Source organism: Protopterus annectens, chromosome 12.part0 (assembly GCF_019279795.1).
Source record: "Protopterus annectens isolate FY-2018-M chromosome 12.part0, PAN1.0, whole genome shotgun sequence".
NCBI classification, from domain to species: Eukaryota; Metazoa; Chordata; order Ceratodontiformes; family Protopteridae; genus Protopterus; species Protopterus annectens.
Window position 1 is genome coordinate 970289711 of NC_056746.1, and position 19087 is coordinate 970308797.

Consider the following 19087-nt stretch of genomic DNA (forward strand, 5'->3'; position numbering starts at 1 on the left):
GTGTAGGGAGGTAAGTTGGGTAGGAGAGGTTGCATCTGCAGACAGACAAGACAGCATACAGGGGTAGTGTGTGACACATGAGGGATGTAAACATCTTGGACGGGGAGGGTGTCATAGAATCAGAGGTCCACGTGCCCCCAGATGGCAGCAGTGTGACTGAGCTCCCCAGCCATGGGCAATCAACACTGCTCCTTCACTGCCCCAAAGGTGGCTGTTCTGGAGGCTGGGCACTGGGGCCAGCAAGCCCCTCCAGGTTGGTGAGTCTGCCCTCAATCCGGCGCAGGCATTGTTCATACCCAGGATGAACTATTCTGCACACCATCACCGGTAGCTGATCCTTGGTGACAAACCCCCTCCATGCCTGCTCTCAGGGGGGAACAGATCCCATCCCCTGAGGCAGTTCCACCCCTGGGTGGTGGAGGCCCAGCAGAGTGGGCACCACCAGCTTGGGTCCCAGACATGCTGGGACCTGGTACCATGGCCTGCTGAGGTAGGGTAGGCAGATCACCAAGAACTGGCCTACCCAGTTGAGCTGTGGTGTTGTGGCATTTCAATGTGTATAGGTTAGTAATGAACATACCATTTAGTTAGTTATAACAGCATGACAGAACATTAATAATGCAGAAACATAACAGTGCATAGTATATGGAACACAACAATAAGTAAGATAACAGTCAGTGTAGTAACAGCATGCCAGTAACAGTTACAGCATAAGGCCAACAACATAGGTAATTCAGCAAGATATGTTAGTATGCAACCATTGTAATACATAATGATAATAAAACACAAGGCCCAACATAACATTTAAGGAACAACATATATTAATAGTAAACCATAACCAGTGTATAACAATAATAAATTATGATGAAGATAAGGGGTGGAGGGAGAGAGAAATACAGTCCATTAATACCAGTATAGGCTATATAGTTTGCAACAGTACTGTAATATACTCTATAGGTCCACCCTTTCTTTATGTATAACAGTACCCTATACCTGCTGTAGTACCTACATACCGCTTAAGCTATCCGCATGGGACAGTATGGGCCAAGCAGTAACATCTGCAGGTGCACAACTACAGAGGACTATTACATGTCAGGTGGACCTATATAACTACCATGATATACTATAGACTGATGTAGTGTGACTGTGTTATTGACATTATCATGTCGATGATAGATCTGTGACACAGGGATTAGGCAACAGTGATTACAGTCCATGACAGCGTGACACTAGACAGACATGTATAGTGTACAGTACAGAGAGTATACAACTATCATGCCATCCTTGGCAGGCATGGGGTTAGACCATCAGCAAACATTCACAGATACACCAGGCATATAGCCATACCAGGATTACACATTTCATTTAATGTAATAACTTTTATTAGTATTGTACTCATTGCCTTTATTTTACGATGTATCACATTCCTGTTCAATGCTGTTAACACTGTGTTACATCTGAACACTCAAATTATTAACCCATTAAAAGGGCTACCCCATTTACCTGTAATTCCTGTGGGGAGAACATCTGTTAACAATGTATAACTGATTCAATAATATTTACTGGTACCTGTCAGTAGATTTGAACCCTGGTCTGTGTGTGACAAAATGTACATCTCACACAGCATTTAGCAAACTGAACTACTGACTGATTAATATTTTCCTAGAGCTCACCTGGACTCAACATATGACCTGGTATTAGTAGTACAGTTTTATACAAGACTGCAGTGACACTTGAACACACATGCATGAGATTCATGCATGGCAGAGATACTAGGTAAACTGTACATTAATACATAAAATGCAGGTGTACACAGTAATCTCTTAGTGGGTGGAAATATCTGTGACATGTATACACCATATCGGAGTATTGGGTTGGCTACCTGACCCATATACAGTTGCAAATAGTATATTTGCAGTCTACAGCTATTACAGTTTCATACTTGCCTGCAGCACCGTACGTCGGAGCAGGAATTCATATAGCTGAAATGCAATGGTTAACAAATGACAATCCTGATATACAAAACAATCTCCCTTGGGTGATCCCGGTATTGCTTTCAGTGTTAGTGCAGAACAAATGTCATTATGCATATATGTTGTACTACAGCTCTAAATCTACAGTTAAGCATAACACTCTTCCTTAGCTAACCTTGAGTCACTTAGTGGTATTGTTTGTGTTTGCATTTCAGAACATATATCATACTCAATTTCATGAACAGCAGCCCTATTTACAAACATAATGCACAACACAGCTTTATTAGGGGTACCTTAATGCAGATCTCCTATCTGCCCAGTCCTCAGTGAGGGGTAAGCCAAATAGTCACCACGGATGTTGGAGTGAAAGATTGAGGTAGAGATATTGGACACAACTGATTACAAAGAGCTATTGCTGGATCTGAAAAGAATAATAGATGAAATAATTCTATTGGGTGGAAGAAATGAACAGGTCAGGACAGAGTTATTAGTGCTGTGCCTGTTGAAAGCAGGCATACTGAAATGATGCCAGAGTTGACTTGGTTATGCCATCTACTTACCTGTCAACAGCATTATGGTGAAGGTAAATGAGAGGCAGGGATCATTTTCCAAGGGCTTGCTCTCAGTGTGTTATGCTGCTATTGCTTTTGCATGGTGTTAGAACTGCCGATGCTTTTTGTTACAAACATCATCTCAGGCTAGACAGTGTCTATCATTCTGTTACTAGAGTGATATTTGGCTCCAGTTTCAGGCAGCAAAACTGATTCTTTGAATTCTGTGATCATTATTCCAGTATAAAATAAAATTCCAATTACTCCATTGCCATTACCATTTTAAAAGCAAGACAACTGAGGTTGTATCTTATTTATACAGCTACCTACACTATAACATTAAGTGGTGTAACTTATTTATACAGCTACCTACACTATAACATTAAGTGATCAACTTATTAATGTTTTTTTAAATATGGATGGAGGTAGGTGGAATGAAGCCTTTTACATGGCCACTCTTGTCTACGAAATAAACTTTCAGAGTACATGTAAGTCCCCTCAGGCCTCACACAGGCTCATCTGAAAGCTCAGAACTTCATGTCTCAAAATGATGCTACACTGTCAGATATCTTGGAGGATAAGCCCCCCTCCATTTTTATTTCTACATTTCCATGCATCTTTCACCCACCGTTTTGTTAACCACTAAATCTGAGACTCTGCAGAATATACATATTAAGTCTACCTTTGAGTATTCCCTATAACCCAAGCTTCAGAGATGATGTCAGAGTATATATGAGCAGTAAGTGTGTGGGAAGTGTGCAGTGAGGCAAAGCCCTGCCTGTAAAAATTCTGTTACAACTTTATAGTAAATTTCAGCATTCACCCCAGTTAGGAGCAAATAGTACTTTTTTTTGTTTTGCCATTGCAGGATTTGCAGTTAAAGGTCTCCTCTCAACTGGGAACTATGTTTACACAAGTATATGCACACTGACACACACACACACACACACACACACATGTGCATATGCATACATATATTGAATTATTGATGTGTAATTACACCAAGATTCAATGCACCATTCATAAACCATCAAATTCCTGTCTATTAAAATATGCTAAAAATACACAAAATGTTGTTGCAGGGGGGTTTGGCCTCCTTGCACCTCACAAAAAACTGCTTCTTCTGCAATTTCTTTATTCAAACTTTTATATATTCTTCTTGTACCACTCTACACCATTACAATGAAAGAGCTGATCAATATAAAAACATAGGAACAATTCTAGGCATGCAATCAGTGACCGTAGGAGGCCTAACCATACACACCTTTTAGCAGAGCACTTAAAATTCTTGCCACCTTTTATGAGTACTTTATAGTATCCATCTCCCAAATAAAACAGGGGTGTACATGATAACTCTGGTGTAAATTTATATCTACCCATCAAGTCATCAAGACTAGCCTTCATTTGACCTGTGGTGGTAACTTATTCCATAGGCTGGGAGTACATTGAGTTAGAAACTTCAGTGAGTCTTATTTGTTGGTGTAAATTTAGGTCCCTAGCATGCATGTCTGTAGAACTACTGGTTTTACAAAGAAATAAGGGGTTAGATAGGACTGGGTCTTTAATTGCTTGAAAAGCTAGACAAAGATGACCTCAGGTTAACTAGTGGGCACCCGAGTATAAGAAGAATTTGCTAATTTATTGGGTTAATTGAAGAATTTAAGGCAATTTGCTTGGATATGTACATACCACGGGGGGCACTGTATATGATGATGGGTCTTATAAGGAAAGAGTACAGTTCTTCTGTGCTACATTTTTGTGTGTTTAGTTTGAAACTGTTTTAAGTACAGCAGGTATGTGCATATTCTGACCATTTTTTAGAATAGTTTAGATCAGTGGATGGGCAGATAGTGCCCAATTTGCAGTCATCAGCAAACTTAGCCAACCACGTTAGAGATATTGGCTTGGATGTCTGCAAAATAAATGCCAAGCAGCAGAGGGCCCAGCACTGATACCTATGGTACCTCTCTCATTACAATTGTACACTCAGGAAGGATACTTAGGTTCTGATGGATAGGCAGTTTACAATCCCAGAAACAATGTAGGGATTTACATTAAGTTTGTTTAATTCTTAAACTTTACCAGCTTGGGGGATAGTGTCAAAAGCCTTGGCTAGGTCGGGATAAGCAGCATGCACAGGGTGACCACTGTCTACAGGGTCTGAAACATTTTCAAAGCAGATTGCCAGGTTCAGTAGACAGGGCCTGCCCATCACAAAACCCAAATTAATGGGGTTTAGTTTAATTGATAAACCATGTGGATAGGCTGAGGTTGAATATAGTACAGGCTGAGTTCATGAAACATAATTGATACTGATGAGAATGCAGCCTTGTATGTTATCTGGTCCAATAGAAACATTACTTTTCCAAGGTGATTACAGGAGAAAACTTTTCAGGGATAGTGGGAGCAACAATGTTGGTAGGTGGGGTAAAGTTAGTACTAAATTATTCTGCCAATTTATTGACTACATGCTTAGGACTGGAGTGTGTGGTATTCTATTTTTTCTGATCAACTGAATGCCAAAAAATGCTGATTGATTACTTAAATGACTATTTATAGTATACATTTTACACAAACAAGCACACACATAAACATACGATCATATGCTAATATATTTGCCAAAGTTCTGGAACTCTGGGCTAACACAACAACACTAAGTGAACAGTCACTTGTAGTACAGTTCAAGCAACTTAGGTTTGAGACTTCAACTCTGGAGTGTGGGTAAATTATCTGATGTAGTAGTATGTGAATGATATTGCTAATTTGTCGATGTCATTGTTACAGATCACATAGCTATTTATTTTGATCCACCATGAAGTAATGCAAAGAACTTGTTAAATGCACTAATCTCTCATTAGGAATGATGTATGGAGGGTGTTAATAACAGCTACCATGTACAGAACAGAGCTGAAGACCTTACAAATAAAGAAACACCACGCTAGTGGAAAGAGTCCAAAGGAAAGTCATAAAAGGGTGTCTGAGATATAGAGGAAATTATATGTCAAGAGGATAAAGGCACTACAACTCTTCAAAGAAGAAACCAGACAGATGAGACAGGACATGGTACTTGTACACGCCAGAAAGATGTGAAGCACAGAAGGACAGAGAGGAGGAGTCAACAGACACCAACTAAGCTTTGTGTCTGAAAAAGCACTTTTTCATAGAAAGGATTGTAAGTCCACAAAATGGAATATAGGTGCTGGAGAAAGAACTAACAGATGTACTCCAGAGAGCATGGGACCAGTGGAAAAGGGGGCAGACAGGGATGGAGGAGAGGTTGAATATTGAATGAATTTAACTCATTGACAACTCATAGTTATGAAATATCACACCTACAGCAGTGTACACAATTTCTTAGATTCCTAGCCAGTTTCTGAAAAATCAAGTTAAAGAACATTAGCCAAACATATGTAAATAACCTAAGAACAATCAGTGCTATTTAAAAGATGCAAACGATGTGTTAGGAAAAAAATCTTCTTTATAATTATAGACATTGTGCATTCACAGCCTTTATATCAATGCTGTAATATGTTGTATTTTTCGGCTTTTCCCAGTTAGGGGTCACCACAGTGGAACTCTGGTCCACTAATGATTGGCAGTAGATTTTTACGTACCGAGTTGCCAGCCCTGACGCACAACCTTCAACGAAGGTACGCCCATTCACGCATGTCTCCACACAGAAGACGCTTTAGCTGAGAATCGAACAGGACAACGTCTTGCTGTAATATAATGCGGAAAAATTATTTTTTCTGAAATTTTCACAAACAACTTTTCTTACTTAGAAACTGTACAACTATCCAGATAGTGCCAGCAACAATTTTGCTCAAAAGATTTGAGCTTTTGCATGATGCCAAGAAATGTCCAAGTGCTTCCTGTGACAGATGAACTGATACCCCCCTTTGTAGCATGTTTTTCATTAAGTCTGCCACCTACCCCTATACCATCTCTCATATCAGTTTTAACCTCCCTGGACTCAGTATCACCAGCTATCCTCATTCTCAGATTGGCAAGCAGGAGGTCACTGACTGAGTGGTAGGACACAAAAGAACCACTATTATCACCAAGAGGCATATTTAAAATTTTTGCAGGTTAGGCCCTACCTCCTTATACACTGATGTCAATTCTGTTGGCTAAGAGCCCTAAGGCACTGTGATTTGGGGTCAGTATGTCCCATCCCATGAATGGACACACCTTCAGTCTTGCCCAATCACTCAACCCAGTGGCCACTTTCTGCCCCAGTCTCAACCAGAACTATGATGAGTGGCCTGCCCCACCAGCATGTCATCCACTGTGCATTCTCCTGGGAAAGTTGAGCAGGCCTCATCATTCCTTTCCACACCACTGCCAGCTTCAGCAGGTGCCTGAGCCACTAAATGAACTTGGATTGTAGTTAGAGCTTTATTCTTCTACTTCTGGTGGACTTCTTTGAGAAGGTTACCAAGGCAATGGATGAGGGAATAACAATGCATACTGCCCACCTTTATCTAGCCAATGCATATAATACAATACCCCACTTGGACATTGTAAATAAACTCATAGAATTAGGCATAAACTCCTGTGTAACATGCTGAACAGCCAGCTGTCTCACAGATAGAATCCATGAAGTTAGGATTGCAGAGATCACCTCTACAAAGAGGCAGGTCACCAGCGGAGTCCTGCAGAGCTCCATGCTTGGTCCACTCCTCTTTGGCATCTACATCTGGGAAGTCAAAGCCAATATCAAGGGCCTCTGGCTGACCAAGTGTTTAGATGAATGTAAACTGGGATCATTATAGAATCCACCTCAAGATACTAACATCTTACATGAAGGTCTAACACAAACACATGACTGGTGCTAAAGCTACAACTTAAAACTCAATGCCAAGAAATGTACTTTTTGGGAAGTCAGCCACCCTGGGAGACTATGTCATTGATAAATGACCCGTAAGAGTACATCTAGTTGTCAGGGATTAGTGGACACATGTAGATGGTAACCTAGCTTTTGACCAGCATGTGTCTAGGGTAGTAAGAAAATCATTCTATGCAACTCAGCTTAAGCAAGGGCATGGCATGTATGTCCTGGGAAGCCATCATCATACACATCATTGAGTATAGCATCCACTTTGGTATGTTTCCGACTGGGCACATGTAACAACTGGAATGTCTGCAAAGGATCATCACAAAAAGAATACAGAGCATAACCACAATGCCCTGTGTGGATTGCCTCAAAACCCTATCTCTATACAGACTGCTGAGATGCAGTCTATGCCTGGCACACAAGATATTCTGATATACAGCTCTGATGGACATTCTACCCATCTGCAGAAGAAACAGCATCAAGACTACTAGATCTAAGGATCTAAACTAGCAGACCAATCACAGTCTTCCTAGAATACTGTTGATACTCAGTGTAGTGAATGTCACAACCATTTTTCTTCATTTAGCTGTTATAACTTGTATTATCATATTCTCAGAAAATTCTGGACTCCAAATTATCCCATTAGATTCTATAAGTAAGGTATGATGTTACTATATAAACCGAATATGAAAGAGAGCCCATATACATGGGTACTTTGCTGGGGCCATTATTTCTACCAGTCAGCTTTTGGCAAAATTTTTAAGCTCCATTGCATATGAGCATATGCATTACATATGCCATGATTTCAAATGTCAAATGTAATACACATATCCACCAAGCTCAATAGTTTGTTCCTTAACTGCTAGCAATTACTTACCAGAAAGTCAAAAAAATAATGATTTCACAACCTTAATCCTAACAAGTAATATGCAAGTATAACTCTTCCAGACTTGCAGAAAACTTAAAAACAGGCACCAAGAATACATATGGAATGAAAGGAAAACATACTTTACCCATCAGGAAGGATTGCTTAATAGTATAGCATTATATACATGCCCTATTGACTGATATGTCAAGAAGAAGCCATTGATCAGTTCTAAGACTAGGTTATCCTTTTCACCAGTCAGAAGATGCTTATTCATTTTTGGAAGTTCCCACATGTATCATAATGTAACACGCTGATTGTGTAGGTGTGCTTGTCATCCACACACACCAGTTTACTCCATCCATCAGCAAGCACCTTCCTGTAATTCAAGAAACAATAAAGATTTGCAACCTATCTGCTAAGTGATACATTAGATTATATTTGCCAAATTATGAGAATTACAACATCCAAGACCAGATGGGGAGACTACCCAAATTCAGAGGGATGACAGCTGGTGTTTCTGACCATCAAGGAAGGTCCTCTTCATAAAGCAACTAACACAGATGTTATATTTTACTCAATTTCTCCAAATCTTTTGGGTTGCTAGTACCATGATGGGAATGGACCCCATTCCTAAGTCAAAGTACGATCAAAGCTCATGAAATTAGTATTGTTTCAATCTTTGATGTCAGCCAGACATGCTCTTCACAGCACTCGCAATGTTTATTTATTTTCATTTTATTTCATTTATTTACCAGGGAAAGTCCTACTTGGAATGAAGCCAATTTTCAACAGAGGCTTGGGGAGAAATTCTCCAGACATGTCTTTGTGACATGGGAGGAAACCGGAGCAGACACATGTCTTTGTGACATGGGAGGAAACCAGAGCATCCTGAGAAAAGCCACACAAATGCAGAGAGGACATGCAGACTTTGCACAGAAGGCACTCCAGCCGAGAATCGAACTGGAGAACCTCTTGCTGTGAGGTGACAACGCTACCGCTGCACCATTGTGCTGTCAATGTGTCCAGTAATGACTCCTTCTGCAATTCGTATGCAGTTACATGTATTGGTAACATATCTAAATATGATTGTAGATTCTGTTTTATAAGACCCATTGCTCCTACTACTATTGGGACTGTCTGGGTATCTTTCTTCCACATTGCTCTCATTTCTGCCTACAAATCCTGATATTTTATGACTTTGTGTCTCAATGTATGCAAGGCACTGTAGTCACTGGGTGTGGCAAATTCAATGATCAATGCTACTTTTGTCTTCTTTTCATGGACAACTATATCTAGTTTTCTAGTATCTATCTTTTGAACTGTTGGCAATGGATGATCCCATGTGATGTAAACTTCATCATTTTCTATGATGCTTTGTGGCTCATGTTTGCAGTGTTTTTTAGCCACTTCAGTACCATCATTTTTGCACAATCCCCAGTGCAACAATCTTGCCACATTATTATGCCTTTCAGTATACAGTCACTCTGCCATTAATATGTCACAACCAGCAATGAGGTGTTCAACTGTTTCCAATTTGGTTTTACAAAACCTAGAATTGTCTGTTTCTCCCACATGTTCAATGGACTTTGTAAACCAATGTGTTGCCAGCCCAGTATCTTGGGCCGCCAATATTAACCTTTTCTCTCTTGGTTGGAATTAGCCTAACCATTCCTGCATTTGTTCCTGATCAACATGAGGTTCTTCCAGAAGTTTTCTTTACTTGGAGCTATATTTATGCATTTTCCACATTTCTTGCCTTCTCATCTGGTCCTTCACCTTATATTCTTTCTTTTGTTTTTTAGCACATTCAGTTGCTGCCTGATGACCTACCTGATTATTCCTAAGACCAGGTAGAAACTCAAGAAATAAAAATTACAAGGGCAGAACAAGCCAGACAACATCATTTGCACCAGCAAAAAGGAGTAACTCTGGGAACCCTACTAAGAAAGCATGACTTTATGGCCACAGCCAAGGAGCCTGCTAGAAAATAAACATCAGCAACAAAGGTCATGATCTCTCAGCCTGTAGAGGAAGCCAAAAAATACTAAAAACATCCTCACTCAATGGGATTGGGCCAGAGTAAAGCCATGCTAGATAGTGGAAAACCCAAAGGCACAGAAGTAACTTCTAATATGGAAGAGACAAAATAAATCTTTCACCCCTTGGCTGGGGTTGAGGGCAGAGATGGTAAAGCAAAATTTATGTATTTAGCATAATGGCAGATTTGGATGATCTGTAGCTTTCCTTTTTAACCAACAGGATTTATCCCAAGCTAAGCACAGTTTAGCAAAGGGATTTTACTTTACATACACCTGTAACTCCTTCCCAATCCTAAAATGCCCTGCAGCCCAACAATGCCTCTAGATCTAAAATGTTGTTTACAAGTTAGCAAAAAAACAACTAATACTATATTCCATAAGATATATAACTACTACATAATCCTTCTAGTCCTCAAACTCTTATCTCAGTCCTATAATAGTCTGTGCTTCTTCACTGTCTCCATATCTAATAATCTGCTTGCAAGTGAGCAAAAACATCTAATGCTATATTCCATAGGCTACATAGCTACTATATTGTCCTCCCACAGGCCTCACTTTCCTGGCAGGAGGATGAGGGATGAGTATGCTGAAGAGGACGGAGACAGAGTACAAAGATTTATCATTATGGCAAGTACATACTGATAAATTAGAATCTGAGTTGATCTTGTCCATCCTCTTCAACCAGCAAGATGCAGCCCATAGTTCATTGGAATCAGGGAAGGATCCCAAGGATGCCAGTAACTCAGAAGGAAGCTTTAAGTGTTTTATGAATGTATGCAGGAAAGTCCATGAATCAGCTGCACACATCTCAACCAATAAGGTAATTTTAAGAAGGGCTTGAAAAGATGCAGACATACTAGAGTAAGTGTGACTGGCAAAGGCTTGATATATTTCCACAGTAAAATATTATATATTCTGACAGCCACCAAGATAGTGTTGTTGGGAACAATGCAGGCAGATCAATACTTCAATTTAAATTGGTTTCTCTGATTAGTTCCCAAAGACACTCGGTGTCTAAAATACCCCAAGGAGGGAGGTTGTGCACACAGGGATTTAAGTCAGAAATTCCTCTTGCTGAGCTTAGTTATAGTCAATAGAAAAAATAGTTTTCTGTTACAAATGTTAATATCTTCTTTACTTGCTGTTTCAAACGGGGGAAAATTTAGTTTTCTGAGAATACAATTCAAATCCCTAGGCAGTACAGGGCCATTAAAGAGATTTTTAAGCTGAAACGTTCCTGTTCCTTTTAGAAAGGTATTCAGACCTGAACAAAGTCAATGTACTCTCTTGTACTCCCAGATGAAGTTGGGTATGGAAGATAAATGAACCTTAATACAGATAATAGTCAAACAATAGTCAAGTACAAGTTCTAGGTAATCCACAACAGCTGAAACAGGGGCCATAAAAAGATCCAATCCCCTGGATGACTATAAACCACAAAAAATAATTATCTTTGTAAGTCTTCCTAGAACCCTGTCTTTGGGTAAGAGCAAAAGTCTAGATTGACCTAAGGTGGGAAGAAACTGCCTTTGGATATCATTGGAAGTGTAGAAACCATGATATCATGTGGATGGATGACCATATTAGACTTACTGGAAGGGTATGAAAGAAGGGTTCTGTATGCCTTCAGTTACAGATGTCTCTCCAGAAAATGAGACCACATGAGGGGGAACCAGATATGCCCAGGCCAAAACAGGGCTATCTGAATGACTTTGGCATTGTACAGAGCCACTTTCTGAATGAACTTGGCGACCAAGGGAAAAGGGGCACAAGGCATATAGGAGACTTGCGGCCACCTTTAGACCAGAGCACCTCTTAGGCATTTCCCCATTGTGGGTATTGGGGAAAAATGCTACTGCTTTTGGTGTTGGTGAGAGATGCTAAAAGGCTGCAGCAAGGATTCTCCTGCAATGGAAGGGTCTCTGTACTGCAAATGGGTTGAGGAACCTTTCATGTGGCATCAGAAGGCAATGACTGAACCTATCTACTTAAGAGTTCCTTTCCCAAGGAGTGACTGCTTCTATAGGGAAGCAATTGGAGGACATGGCCCTCTTCCAAAATCCTCATCACTTCTCAGCATATGGTTAAAGACTGGTACCGCACTGACTGTGAATGTACCATATAACCAACATGTTGTCTGTGTCTATGACAATGGCACCACATAAGAGAATTTCCTAAAGATCTAGCAAGGATAAGAGAACTGCTCTCACCTCCAGAGCATTTATCCAAAAGCTAGATGTATTGGCAACCATACACTTTGAACTGTTTTTGCCCTTACAATGTCCCCCCAAACCCACCCCAGGGCAGAATGGTCCATGGTCATTGTTGCCATGGGAAATGGAAGGCTATCTATACAGACATGTATACATGTGCGCGTGTATACACACACACACACACACACACACATATACAATCGAGACCATAAGATTGAAGTTTTGAAACTGAAATTTAAATTAAAAAAAATAAAATCAAGAAAATCTTTTTTTTTTTTTTTTTTTATGTTTTTGCAGGGGGAAAGCCCCCCTGCACCCACCACACCCCCTGCTAATTAAATATACCAACTTCAAGATTGCACTACAGCAAGGAAAATGGTAAATATACTGTTCCACGATGTACAGCAATCTTCATTTAAACGTTTCGAAGTTTCAAAACTTCGATCTTATGGCCTCGACCATAAGAAATTCATAGTTTTATAACTTAGAAAAGTTAGAAGTAGACATATATATATATATATATATATATATATATATATATATATATATATATATATATATATATATATATATATATATATATAGTATACATACCATTAGTCAAATGTTCAGGTTGTCAAAGATAAAGCTGGTATATACAATTGAAAATCAGCTGATTGCACATACCGGCTTTTTAAGTGTTTGTGAGATCATAGTACAGTGGGGATTGGGGAATTTGCCCTTTCCCCATTGTAGTGTGACCTTGGAGTATGTATGTATGTATAATTAGTAGGGGGTGCGAGGGGGGACAAAATATTTGTTCTCGATCATTTGCCTTTCAGGGTTTTGTTTTATCAATATATGGACATATATCCACATATACATGTGTGTGTGTGTGTGTGTGTGTGTGTGTGTGTGTGTGTGTATATATATATATATATATATATATATATATATATATATATATATATATACATATATATACAGTGGATATACAAAAAAAAAAAAATATATATATATATATATATATATATATATATATATATACAGTGGATATACAAAGTTTATACACCCCTGTTAAAATGCCAAGTTTTCGTGATATAAAATAATGACACCACAATAAATCATTTCAAAACGTTTCCCACCTTTAATGTGACCTATAACCTGTACAATTCAACTGAAAAACAAACAAATCTGTTAGGGGAAAAATATAAAAAAATTTAAAAAGTACAATATGCTGGTTGCATAAGTGTGCACACCCTTAAACTAATACTTTGTTTTATGTCCACACCCTTAAACTAATACTTTGCAGAATGCTAAAGGAAAACAAGGTAGGGTGAATCAGTCAATTAGAGAAGGTTAGAAGAGCTTGGGAAATGAAATAAAAAAGGAAATTACAAAGAAACAATGGTGAGAAATCTCTCCCTCCCCAGTGTGCAACAAAGTCCAGAAGTGTTTGCATACGTTTTTGTATACCCCAGTTAGACTTCGGAAGATGTTTCCTTAGGCAGATAGTAAATTTTGGAGATGTGATAGGGAAAACAGAGGAATATGGGTGCATTTTTTTTGGGAATGTAATGAGTAGTTGAATTTTAAAAATTCTCTGTTGAGTACATTGACAGTAATGTTTGGGGAACAAATGCTGGTAACTGAGACAATTATTCTTTTGAGCTGGAATATAGGATCTCTATTGACTAGACACAGTAGGGCTTTCTTTCATTTAATGCTACTGGCAGCCAGAAAAGCAGTTACTAGAAAATGATAATCAAAATAAAAACTAATAGTAATGGAATTTTTGAATATTTAAATATATGGCAGAATTGAATATGTGATGTTTAGAAAAGAGAAGGAGCTAATTTTATAGAAATAAATGGAATTTTTTGGAATAATACATATAGAATAATGGTCAGGAGAAGGAGTGAGGTTTAAAGGAAGACAGGAATTAAGTAATTTATGTAATGCTGGAGTGAATGAAAATTAAAAAGAAAACATATAAATACTGCATAATAATAATAATGGAACAGCATAGTTGTGTAAGTTATTCGTACCCATAACAATAAATGCCCACATTACTCAATGGTGCAGTAGCCTTTAAGCGATATGGGTCGTGTCTTAACAAAGACACAACAACCGGACAGTTTCCAAAAGCTAAGGATCCCTCCCACACTTCCACTCTGACTGTTGACTGGGTAGCCCTGTGGAGATAAAACCAGCAGCTCGAATGGAAAATATTCAGAATTTTTTTCCTAAAAGGTAAGAAGTAATGTACTCACCCTGAACTATCAAAACAGGAAATGACTAACAAATGTATTTCCCAATAATAAACTATATACAAGAATAAGGGGATGGAGGGTAAGTGTAGCTATTGCTTCTTTTTCTTCTTCTTTCAGCTTTTCCCGGTTAGGGGTCACCACAGCAGATCACCTGTCCACTCCTAATTGGCAGTGGAGTTTTACGGTGTCGAGCTGCCAGCCCAGCGCCCAACCTTCCACAGAAGGCACACACACGCACACACTCACACCTAGGGCCAATTTAGAGTGTCCAATCCACCTACAGCATATCTTTGGGATGTGGGAGGAAACCAGAGCACCTGGAGGAAACCCACGCGACCACAGGGAGGACATGCAGACTCCACACACAAGGCACTCCAGCCAGGAATCAAACCGAAGAACCCAAGTGTAGCTACTGCAGCAGTGAGGAATTCAAACATCTTCTGTTATGGATAAGTGCAGCTTACACTGCTGTAGTAGTCTTTAGACGATATGGGTTGACTACCAAAGCCTATCCAACCTGGGAGAAAGAAGGCTATGGACCCAGGGGTCCTTGGAGAATGGTTCTAGCAAATCTGATCCTGGATCTAGAAAAATAATCATCTGTAATGCCTTGTAAAGAACTGTACAGAGGACCGTAAAGATGCCTCTAGAATATGTCTTATGTTCAACCCTTTCCAATATACCACTGAAGAAGGCAAGGCCTTAGTAGAATGGGCCTTGATACTGCCTGGAAATAGTTTACCATGGTGGACATAAAAGGCAATAGCTGAAGACATCCACCTGGAAATAGTCTGTATTGACATGCGTTGTCTTTTCTGCCCCAACATAAGAACAAACAGCTGATCAGCTTTTCTAAAGGAATTGGTTCTGTCAAGATAGTACCTAAGCTGCCTATGCACATCCAGAGTATGCAGAATCCTTTGTCCCTGGTTCTGATGGCTTGCTTTAAGTTGCGCTCTGGAACAAACCATGGGCTTGAATATATATTCTTAATGATATCCTATCCCTATCCATTTGGAAGACCTGATAGGGTCACCCACCATGAGAGCTTGAAAACTCAGATTCTCTTCTTGCAGATGTCAAAGCAATAAGAACAGTTCTTCATGCAATGAAATTTTAATCTATATAATGTGCAGGTTCAAATAGAGACATGGTTAACTTTCCAGCACAAAGCTAAGATCCCAGGAAGGAGCAACCTGTTTATTGGGAAATTTGCAGGTATAAAACTCCTGTGAGAAACCATTTTAGCAAAAACACAGAAGAGGAGGATCAATGGGCAGACATGATGAAGTGGTTGCTAGATGTACCTTGACAGAGGAGTGCAAGAGGCCAGAGGCTACTAACTCGCATAAATATTTAAGCATAAGTGATACATGATCCCTGATAAGACCCTGTTCATTTGCTTGGTACCAACTAGAAGATCTTGTCCATGTGCCAGCATAAGAGTTTCTTGTAGCATTTTTTTCGGGGGGGGGGGGTTACCCCTTTTAGTACCTGCTGCATGTCCTCTGAAAAGAGGTGCCTAAAAGGAATTAGAATTAAATCATCCAGGCAGTTAATTGAAGATGTTTGAGATAGGTCTGTATCAAACTTTTCCTGTATTGTGTGAGTAGGTCCACTCTGTGAGGTAGCTTGTGGTAATTGCTCTTGGCCATTTCCATGAGAAGAGAGAGTGAATGTTGCCAGTGCCAAAAGGAAGTCACCACAATTATGTTTGGAGATTCCTTCTGATTCTTCAGAATTGTTCTGGATATCATTTGAAAAGGTGGAATGCATAAAGGAACATTCCCGTCCATGAGAATGAAAATGTATCTGTTCTTCAGGCCTGCTTGCAAGGACTACTGGAGCAGAATATGATAGTCGTCTGTTATGAAAGGCAAACAGATCCACTTGAGATGTTCCCCAGAACTGGCTCATTTCCTGGAATATCTCCTCATTCAACTTTCATTCATGAAGGTCTGTCCTGGTCCTGCTCAGCTTGTCTACCATTATGTCATGCTCTGACAGAATGTAGGATGCTTGAAAGTTTAATAAGTGCTGATGAGTTACCTCCCAAGCCATCACTGCCAGCCTACATAGAGGATAAGACCTTGTACGCTCTTTGCTTGCTGATGAACTCCATCACTATGGTACTGTCTGTAATCACTTGCAGAAGTCCTAGGAACCCTAGATGATGAAGAGATTTTTAAGCATGGATCACAGCCAGCATTACTTTAACATGTATGTGCTGTGGTCTTGCACCTTTACCTTGATTGAAACTCTCTTCCAAGCAAAATCTATGGTGTCCATAGCTACAGATTGATTTGGAGGTAAAGGAGAAAAAGGGCGCTCTGAATATGCTTGTATTTGTAATCTCCACCATTGCAGTTCCTTTTTTACAAAGCCCAAGACTGTAATCTGAAATTCTAGAGGATGCAAATGCTGGGACCATGTGCTTTTAAAAACCACTGAATCTTTCTCATGTGTAACCTGACAAGATGAATCATGAGAATCATAGAAGCCATGAACTCCAGGATCCTGAGATACACTTATTCTGATGTCTGAGACTGGACTGAAGAGCTCAGGAACATTTCCTGATAAAAATCCATTTTTTCCTGTGTCAAAAAAGCTTTTTGCTGCATGGCATCTATAAGAATTCCTAAGAAGACTATCCTGTGTGATAGGACAAAGGAGAATTTCTGAATACTTTTCTGGAACCACAGATTAGTCAGAAGAGACACAACCCACAGCTATGACTCAGCATCTGGGAAAAGACTCTGCAAAGGCGAATAAGTCATCTAAATAAGGAAATATGTAAATGCCATGCAGTCTGCAATGAGCTATGACTGCAGCTAGATACTTGGTAAACACCCTTGGAGCAGTACGTAATCTAAAGGGTAATGCTGAAAACAGACACAGAAAATCTGAGAAATTTCCTGAAGTCTTTGGCTATGGGAATGTGATGGTACGCGCTTTTAAGATCTTATGTTACCATAAAGCTTCCATGGGGAATGAGAGGTAACAGACTGTGAAGGATCAGCAGCTTGGATTTTGGAACAGATTTAGGAAGGAAAGATCTACAACTGGTCTCCAAGAAGACTTTTTCTTTAGTACGAGAAACATTCTGAAATAGAAGCCTTTGGCAGTTTGATTTAATAGTATTGTTTCTATGAAACCTAGAGTGCTGATGAATCTGAGGAAAATATTCTGTTTGCTTTGGTGTGTGAGAAGGAACTCCCCTGAATAGAGGTATTTATATCCACTGTCAGCTGTACCCTTGCTGAACAACCTTTAACACCCAATTGTCTGCTACAGTCTGTTGCCAAAGGGGAATGCACGCCGCCAGTTGCTGGGCCAGATTTTGAGAGATGGGGCAGTAGAGGAAGGAGTGGGGAAGAATGCTGGTATAGTCATTCTGAGGTTGGAAACTATCCCTTTTTAGGAAAGGATCCTTGTTTCTTGTTGTTCCCTTCTTGCCATTTCCTTGTATTTCCCTGTTTGGTTTGAGAAAGCAGGGCTTGTTTGTTTTGTTTCTTAGACATGAAAGATGATGGAGGAGATTTCCCTCTCACATTAAATTGTTTGAAGACCTGAGAAGCAGATAGGCCAAATAAAACCTCCTTGTCTAAATCTGAATTCAGAATTTAAGACTTTACCTCATAAGAAAAGGTTTGATTACATACCCAGACATACCTCCTCAAAACTGTAGCAGAAGAAGTGAAACTAAACACACTATCTGTATAATCATACACACTTTTTATGGCAAGTTAGATACTTGAGAAATTAGAAACAATAGACTTGAGACAGGCACTACCTTCAGGGGAAAAGCGATAGCTAATTCTCTCAAACTGCCTGTACAAAAAGCACAGACTTCCCCCTTATGGGTCTGATAGTTAAGATACATCAAAGTTGAAGAAAATAAAAAAAATATATATATATATCTTAGCTAATCTTTCTAATATCATCCACTCCTTCTCCACAGAAGAAGTTCTGGAGGATACCAACAGCCTTTTTCTGGCTGATGAAGATGTGGAAATGGCTGCAGGGTTAGACCTAAGGTGAGAAAATAAATGCTTGTTATCCTTAGAAACCGAATAAAACCTATCTGCATTTTTGGGGACAGAACATTGTGAATCAGTGTTGTCACAGGCAGAATTGAATAGACCATTCAAGAATGGCACTAGATCTTTCAGTCCACCCCTCCCCCCAAAAAATGGGCATATCCACTTGTAATATCATATCATAGTATCTCCTAAATTCAGGGGGAACATCCATTTCTTCCCATACAATGACTGTAATCGGAGAAAGGAAAGTCCTTCTAGAACAGTTGTGAGGACCAAGTTTCCTATGAATCTGAGATCTGGTCTTGAGATTC